Here is an 8,357-nt window from a genome sequence, read left to right on the forward strand (position 1 = left end):
ATTTTTTAAAGTTTTTCATTATTTTATTTTCTTTGACATGATTGATCCAAAATATAGATTTAATATTTTACAACCAATTAAGTTTTTCTAATTTAGATAATTTCTTAAACACAATACAATGTGATCAAATTTAAGAGAGAGTTGGGGAGGGGGTGGAAAGAGGAAGCGAGATGGTGAAAAAGTTGGAGGATATAGAGAGAGAAAGAGAGAGTGATCACTAGTCGAAAATGAGAAATTAGTGGCTAGGTGACTAAAAAAGTTAGTCACTAGAGCTTTTCCAAGTGAAATACTACCAAAAATGATCAATCTTAATTGACCAAACTAAAAACAACTAACATAAATCACTAATTTAGTTGCAGGTTAAAATATGTGACTAGTTAATAAGTAATACAACTTAAACTGACTAACATTAATGACTAATTTAGTCTAATAACAAAAATACAACTACCTAACAAGTACTACAATAATATGTATCATTTTTTTTATGTTATTCATCTTAATTGTGTCAAGCAATCTAAACTTACAAGTGATAGGGGATTGAAAGGTTGTTAAAGATTGTTTGAAAGATTATCCTCCCTTAAACACTTCTTCATCCTCACATGGTCTATAGCTGATCCAACTTTGCATTATTTATCTCTAATAATTTATAATTTTAAAAATATACTTTTAAATAAAAAAACTATTTTATCTATTTTTTAAAAATCTACTCATTGAATCTAATTGGATCTAGTTCCAATTTGAAAATAATTTGAAGATAAATTTTAATTTTTAAGACTATAATATCAAATAAAAACCAATTTAATATCATATTAAAACTAGATCCATCTTAACCCCGAATCTATCAAGCACCGAGAGGGATCCAATCTCTCAACGTGAAAACTTTTTTTCTAGTGAAAAACTTGAGGAAATATTTGCACCTCAAGAGATTGGATCCCTCTTGGCACTTGATAGTTATAGGGTTAATATGGATCTAGGTTGGTTATATAATATCTATATTTGTATTTGTGTCTATTTGTTATTCCCTCTCTCTATCTCACCCCCCAAACATACACACACTCTCTATCCTTCTCTTCCCCTTCTTTGTCTATCTCTCTCTTCCCCTTCTCTCCCTCTCTATCTATATCATTCTCTCTATTCCTATTTCGCTCTCCTCTCTCCCTCACTCTCTCTCCATGACTCCCTTGTCACCCCCTCCCTCTTCACCTTTCTCCCTCTATGTTTTTCTTGTTCCCTCCCTTTCCCTCCCCCTCCAATTCCAGCTCTCTCTCCTCATCTCTATCTTCCTTCCTCTCTATCCCTTATCTCCCACCTCCCTCTATCTCTCACCCCCATATCACTCTACATCTCTCCCTCTCTCATCCTTCCAAATATATCACTATCTCCCCCCCTCCCTATCCTTCTCCATTTCTATGTTTCCATCTCTCTCCCTTCCCCTTCTCTCAATGTCTTTATCCTCTCTTCTTTCTCTTCCCTCATCTCCTCTCTCCCTCACTCTCACTCTCTCTCCATCTCTCCCTTCTCACTCCTCTCTATCTCCACCTCTATCCCTCTATGTCTTTGTTCTTTATTCCATCTCTCTTCCACTCCAACCCCATCTCTCTCACTCTCTCTCTCTTCCTTCCTTCCTCTCGCTCCCTCTCTCCCACCTCACTCTCCCCCCCCCCCCATCACTCTCTCTTCCTCTCTCTCTCTACCATCCAACTTTTTCACTATCTCCCTCCCTCTCTCTACCCCGTCCCCAGCTCTCTCTTAAATTTGATCACATTGTAATTTGTTTAAGAAATTATCTAAATTGAAAAAACTTAATTGGTTGTAAAATATTAAACCTATATTTTGGATCAATCAAATAAACTAATGAAATATACTTAATCTATTATAATTAGTCAATTTTCTTGCTCTCATCCCTTGGATCCTTAGCTATCAATCAAATAAACTAATGAAATATACTTAATCTATTATAATTAGTCAATTTTCTTGCTCTCATCCCTTGGATCCTTAGCTAAGATGGACCTATGTCGGTTCTTTATATATATAAACAACTGACATAGATCAGGCTTACCTTAATTTTATTAAAACCTTAATTTAATTTCTATGGGAATATTTTTAGTAGTCGTGAGCATAGAGGGTTTAGATATATCTCAAATTGTAACATTTTCCCTTTTAAATTCAATTAATTTTTTTTTGTAAAATTAAATTAAAATAAAATATTTTTACAGTGAAATGAGTACTTTTTTTGCATGTGGTACTGATAAGCCATGGTATTGGCCCATGGTATTGTAATAAAGCTGATTTACAAGTTAATATCCATGGTTAACAATCTTGTCATATTGTTATAAAATATTTTGATTGTGAAATAATTTATGGTTTTTGGGCATGTGGTATTGATAATCCATGGTATTGAGCCATGGTATTGTAACAAAGGCTATTTTTTACAAGTTAATAATATCTACCGTAATGTGGGGTGAATATCCATAGTTAAGAATCTTGTCATATTGTTAGAAAATATTTTGGTTGTGAAATAAGTTATGGTTTTTGGACTTCTAGTATTGATAAGCAATGGTATTGGCCCATGGTATTGTAAGAAAGCCTATTCACAAGTTAATAACAAAATTGAAATATAACAAATTGAATTTTATTCTTTTTATTAATTGAACTTTTTACTATTAATTGAGGCCATATTTAAATGTTTACACTCATCCCAATATCATTTTTAACTTCTTCTTCTTCCTTTTAATTTACCGTCTTACCCAAAAATAGAAAATTATTATTAAAAATAAATCATTAAACCCAATTGCAATTTATATAATTTATCTTATATTATAAATATTTCCTTTATTTTTTCCTTTATAAATATTTTTTTTCTTTTTCATTTAGAGTCTTACCCAAAAATAACAAATTCTTATTAAAAATAAATCATTTAACCGAGTTTAAATTTATATATTTTATTTTATATTATAAATATTTCTTTTCTTTTTCATTTCCAATTTAGCATTGGGTTCAAATAAAATATTACATTGTAGCACTACATTTTATTCTACCTTGTTGATATATGAATGGAAATTCGAGAAGAAGGAAGACCATCAACATGATCTATGGATTTCTTTGGATTCGAACCCTGCATGGAGTTTGCATGGGAAACACCTTAGGAGAGCTTCAACGATTAGATGGAGGACGTTCAAGGTCATTCGGTGTGGAGATTTTGGCCATTTTCCACATGGATATGAATTTGGACTCTGGAGAGTTCTTCCTTTTTACTAAAGATGATTTTTGGTCTTTTGGGTAAAGAGGGTAAAACATTCGAGGGTTTATATGATCAAAGCATAAATTTCATGTAGAGTTAAGGGTTTAGTGATTATGATAATGTAAGATTTTGGCCATTTTCACATGGGTATGAATTTGGACTCTGGAGAGTTCTTCCTTTTTACTAAAGATTTTTTTTATTCTTATGGGTAAACATGTTAAAAAATTTCGATGGTTTATATGATCAAAGCATAAATTTCATTTATATTTGAGGGTTTAATGATGATGATAATGTAGATCTTGATTGTGGCCAACAATTCATCAAAAGACAATGCACAAGTAAGCATTTTTCATGTCCTTATTATACAAAGGGTTTAATGATTAACAATGCAAAAGTAAGCATTTTGCATGTCCTTATTGTACAAAGGGTTTAATGATTATGATAATGCAGATCTTGATTGCGGCCAACAATTCATCAAAAGACAATGGACAGGTAAGCATTTTGCATGTCCTTATTGTACAAATTAGTTGGACAGGTAAGCATTTTGCATGTCCTTATTGTACAAATCAGTTGGCTCCTCTCTAACTTTTCTAGGGTCAAAATGCATGAAATTTTATTTTTTCTTTTCACGTTTTTTTAGTGGTTGATTGTTTGTGTAATGGGCTCTACCATGCCCAAATTCAAAGGGCTCGAGTCATGCAGACAAATTTTCTGGTAGGATGCAAATACTAGACCTTCCTCAAACTTTGTTACATGAAATTAAATTTTTTGTAATCATGAACATAAAATCTTTTACGTTTCATCCTTAGATTATGATCTCAATTTTCTAGTAGGATGCAAATACTAGACCTTCCTCAAACTTTGTTACACAAAATTAAAATTTTTTGTAATCATGAATATAAAATGTTTTATGTTTCATCATTAGATTCTGATCTCAATGCCTATAGTTTTAAAGCATGTTACTATATTTTAAGTCGAATATATTTAGGTCCATTAAACCTTGAAACTCTCCAAATCTTAGGTTAATTTCAGATAAAAAGAAGGAACCTGAATGGATTTTTCAATTTAGACTCAATTCTTACACACAATGATTAAAAATGGAAGAATCCAAATGGCCTAATAGATTTTACCACCCATCAATTTCCAAGACCTTTGCTATTATTCTAAACCTAAACAGAGAGAGTAGAATAAGAAGAGGAGCCTAAATGAGGTCAACCCTGACCTGCTTGATACTTTTCAAAAGATGGGCATGCCCTTGACTAGAAGAAGAGATTGACAAACGTTGTTGTATATGTTGTTTTTTTATAGTGTTTTCATTGCTAACATGCATAGGTAGACTCTATAGGTAGTTGAGGTTATCTTTTGTTCGTTATAAGAGGTAATTCAGGAGTATATTGATCTAGTTAGGAAGTAGCTTGGTAGGGTTGTTCCTCCCGCTGATAAATATTGCCAAAGCACAGTTTGTCACACATGGAAATATCCACTTATTTCAGGATGAATGAGATGGAGATTAGGAATATTGAGAGGACTCTTATTGTTGTAGATGAGGGGAATTCTGTGAGGTGAGAGGAGTTCTGTGACATATATTAAAGGAAGCAATGCACCATTTTATGACACCAATTATCTTGTTAATTTTAGGCAACAATGGTATGTTCTATGATTTAGAGCAATTTTACTTCAATTTCTTTATCAGCCCAGTATCAATATTTAGATTAGAAATCACATCAACAAGATAGTAAAATGCAGATAGAACATAAACATAAACACTAGAAGACAAGCCAAGAAAAGAGGACACAAGATGTGGCACCGGCCAAGGACAAACCCCAATGTGGGGAAACCCTTAATCAATTCCTATTTTAGTCTTCAATATTTCAGCAAAGAGAGATAGTATAATTTACAAATATGAGAGTTTATAACATCAAAAAAAGATCCCTAACCAGAAAAGTCAATGTTGGTCAATAGGGAAGATTTGACCCTCAGCAAATCGATCAACTTCAGTAAACTTCAGCCTCCAAAAAATAAGATAAAACAGACCTCAAAATAGTCAAATTCACTCCAGTCAAAGTTTGGTCAAATAACCCATTTGCGGTCAGCCCTAGCTGCAGTAAATGATTGTCAACAGTCAACGTTTAGCATTGTTTTTGTGCCCATAAATGTGGCCTTCCCAAATAGAGATAGCCCTCACAAAAACACAGTCAAAGGTGGTCAATGCATGCTAGTCAATGCTTGGTCAAACTGTTTAAAAATTCGGTCTCCTGAAATTTTGGACATGTGGAGAGAGAGAGAGACGTAGAAATCCATACCCAATCAACGAGGAGAGAGAGAGAGAGAGAAGTGTCAAGATGAGTGCGTCAAAATGAGGCTAATTCACCTTCTATTTATATGAAACATTGAGAATATATAGATGTGATTGTTGGGCTTCTGAGCCTGCATACGTTTGCTGGCCGACCTTGACAATTTGACCATAATCAAAATAAATCCATAACTTCATTTGTACATGTCATAATCGGATGATCTTTAGATCAATCCTACACCTCTCATAGAGAAGAAAACAAAAAAATATCAGTTGTCATAAATAAGATGACCAATGTGGATTTTGGCATTAGTTTCCAATTTTAACACTCCCTTGCAACTAGGGAGAACTCCATATGCTAATCCATCTGCCAATTTGTACTATCTTTGCCATCAATACACTTCTCTGCTCTATTGAACTATGAAGAAGAAGAAGTGATCAAGAATGTATCATACCATTCTCTATTGACCCAAAGTTAGTCCCAATCAAAGGAAAGAGTGGCATATCACTCTTACTGACCCGAAGTCAGTTCCAATCAAAAGAGAGTGTCTCATACCACTCTTACTGATATGAAGCCAATTCCAATTAATACTAGATCAATATCAGTGATCCTAGCATAGGGAGTATAGTAGTACATGATGTATCCATCGGTAGTACTATGGTCCCTATCCTCATTTCCCTACTCATTGGAAAGATGAGAGGTACTTCCATGAATCCTTGACTGCATGGGTATGATGTCTCAGTAGGAGAAGAATGAACCACTCATCCTGCCTACATGTCGGTAAGGGGTATCACAGGGGAAGGCTGAACCACTCACCCTGTACACATCAAACCACTAGGGGAAGGTTGAACCACTCACCCTATGGTTGCTCATCACTCCAAGAAGTACCCCAAGCCCCCCAAAGATCCCAGAGCTCAATGTCCATCTCATACAGGACCCTCATAAGAGGGTCTCTCCATGACTCCAAGTCGTTCTCAAAAGGCCAGGAGTTTCACCTTCCCCAAGGGCTTTATTAGAATATCAGCAACCTACTCATGAGTCCCAATGTGATGGAGCCTTATTGCTCCTCATTGTACCATATCTCGGATAAAGTGGTACCTGATATCTATATTCTTGGAGTGACCATGAAACACAAGATTCTCTTATAATCAGATCCCACTCTGGTTGTCACAGAGGATCACAGTGGTATCCAGTTCATGTCCAAACATCTCACTAAATATCTTCCTCAACTAGAAAGCTTCACAGGAGGCCATACTAGCAGCTATGTATTCGACCTCGACGGTTCTCAAGGCAACTGATTTCTGCTTCCTGCTCAAAGCAGAACGCAAAGAAAAATACCATCCAAAAGTGCTCTTGCAATCCACCACAATTCCATCCCAATCAGCATTAAAATAACCATGCAGCTTCACATCTCCAACAGTGTATATCAGTCCATGAGTGATTGTGCCCCAAAGATATCTCATAATATTCTTTGCACAAATCAGATGTATATGATGAGGCTCAACCATATATTGGCTCAATGTGTTAACTGCATAACATATGTCCAGATCGGAGTTCAACAAGAACATAATAGCTCCTTTGAGTTAACGATACTCAAAAGAATTTCCTAATTCTGGTCCAGAAGCACTACCACATAACTTCTTAAAGTTGAGTTCCATCGGAGTAGTCACATGCTTGCAGTCCACCATCCCAAATCTTTCCAATATCTTCACAACATATTTTCCTTGAGAGAGAAAAATTTCACCTAGATTTTTCGAGACCTCCAATCCCAGGAAATAGTGCATTGGTCCTAGGTCCTTCATCTCAAATTTAGAAGCCAACTCCCTCTTAAATTTCTGAATGAGAGAGTTTTCACCTATCATAAAGAGATCATCCACATAAAGTACTAGAATGAGAGGCTTATCATTTTCAACCTTAAAGTAAAGGTTTGGATCGAATTCACTTCTAGTGAATCCCAGCTTCATTAGATAGCTATCAATCCTCTCATACTAAGCCTGAGGTGCTTGCTTCAATCCATAGAGATATTTCTTCAACTTGCAAACATGATATTCCCGATCATGAACATCAAACCCCTTGGGTTGTTCCACACAAACTTCCTCTTTAATTGAACCATGCAAGAAAGCGGTCTTGACATCAATCTGATGTACGTTCCATCCTTGTGAGGGAGCAAGGCCTCTGATCAAGCAGATGGTGGTGTATCAGGAAACAGGTGAAAATTTATAATCGTAATCTACACCTTCCTTTTAAGAGAAGCCTCAAGCAAGAAAGCAACCCTTGAACTTTTCTGCACTTCCATCAACTCCATGTTTGATTTTGTAGAGCCACTTAGAGGTGACAACCAATTTGTCCTGGGGTCTAGGGACCATATCCCAGACATCATTCTTCATAATTGACTCATATTATTCATTCATAGCATCCTTCCATACTTTATGCTTCACGACTTCTTCGAATGATGAAGGCTCATTTCGAATGATAGTGCTCATGGTGGTCAAATATCCTTGATACCTGTTCGGCTTCTTTCTTTTACGGAAAGTCCCCCTTGGTGCAATGTGTCTCTCGGAATCTTCGAGAGTCTCCCTAAGCCATGAGGGTCTCCTTTCGGAGGAGTGGTGAGCTCCAGTATTGTAGCAATAATGCTACAACTCCTGGGGCTTCCTGTCTCTTAATTTTATCAACCCGGTAGTTCGTACAAAATTGGAAGCGACGGTGCTGTATGCACAAGTACTAGCTCTTGTCGCAGCTGTCACTTGGTCAGCAGGCACAAGTCCGCTAGGGCTCAAGCCAACTTCTATAGGCTCTCAGAAGAAGCTTGTTAAATGATG

The sequence above is a fragment of the Pinus tabuliformis genome, chromosome 4_1 (genome assembly GCF_031772625.1).
Source record: "Pinus tabuliformis cultivar Carrire ecotype Pingquan chromosome 4_1, CPIR1, whole genome shotgun sequence".
NCBI lineage: Eukaryota > Viridiplantae > Streptophyta > Pinopsida > Pinales > Pinaceae > Pinus > Pinus tabuliformis.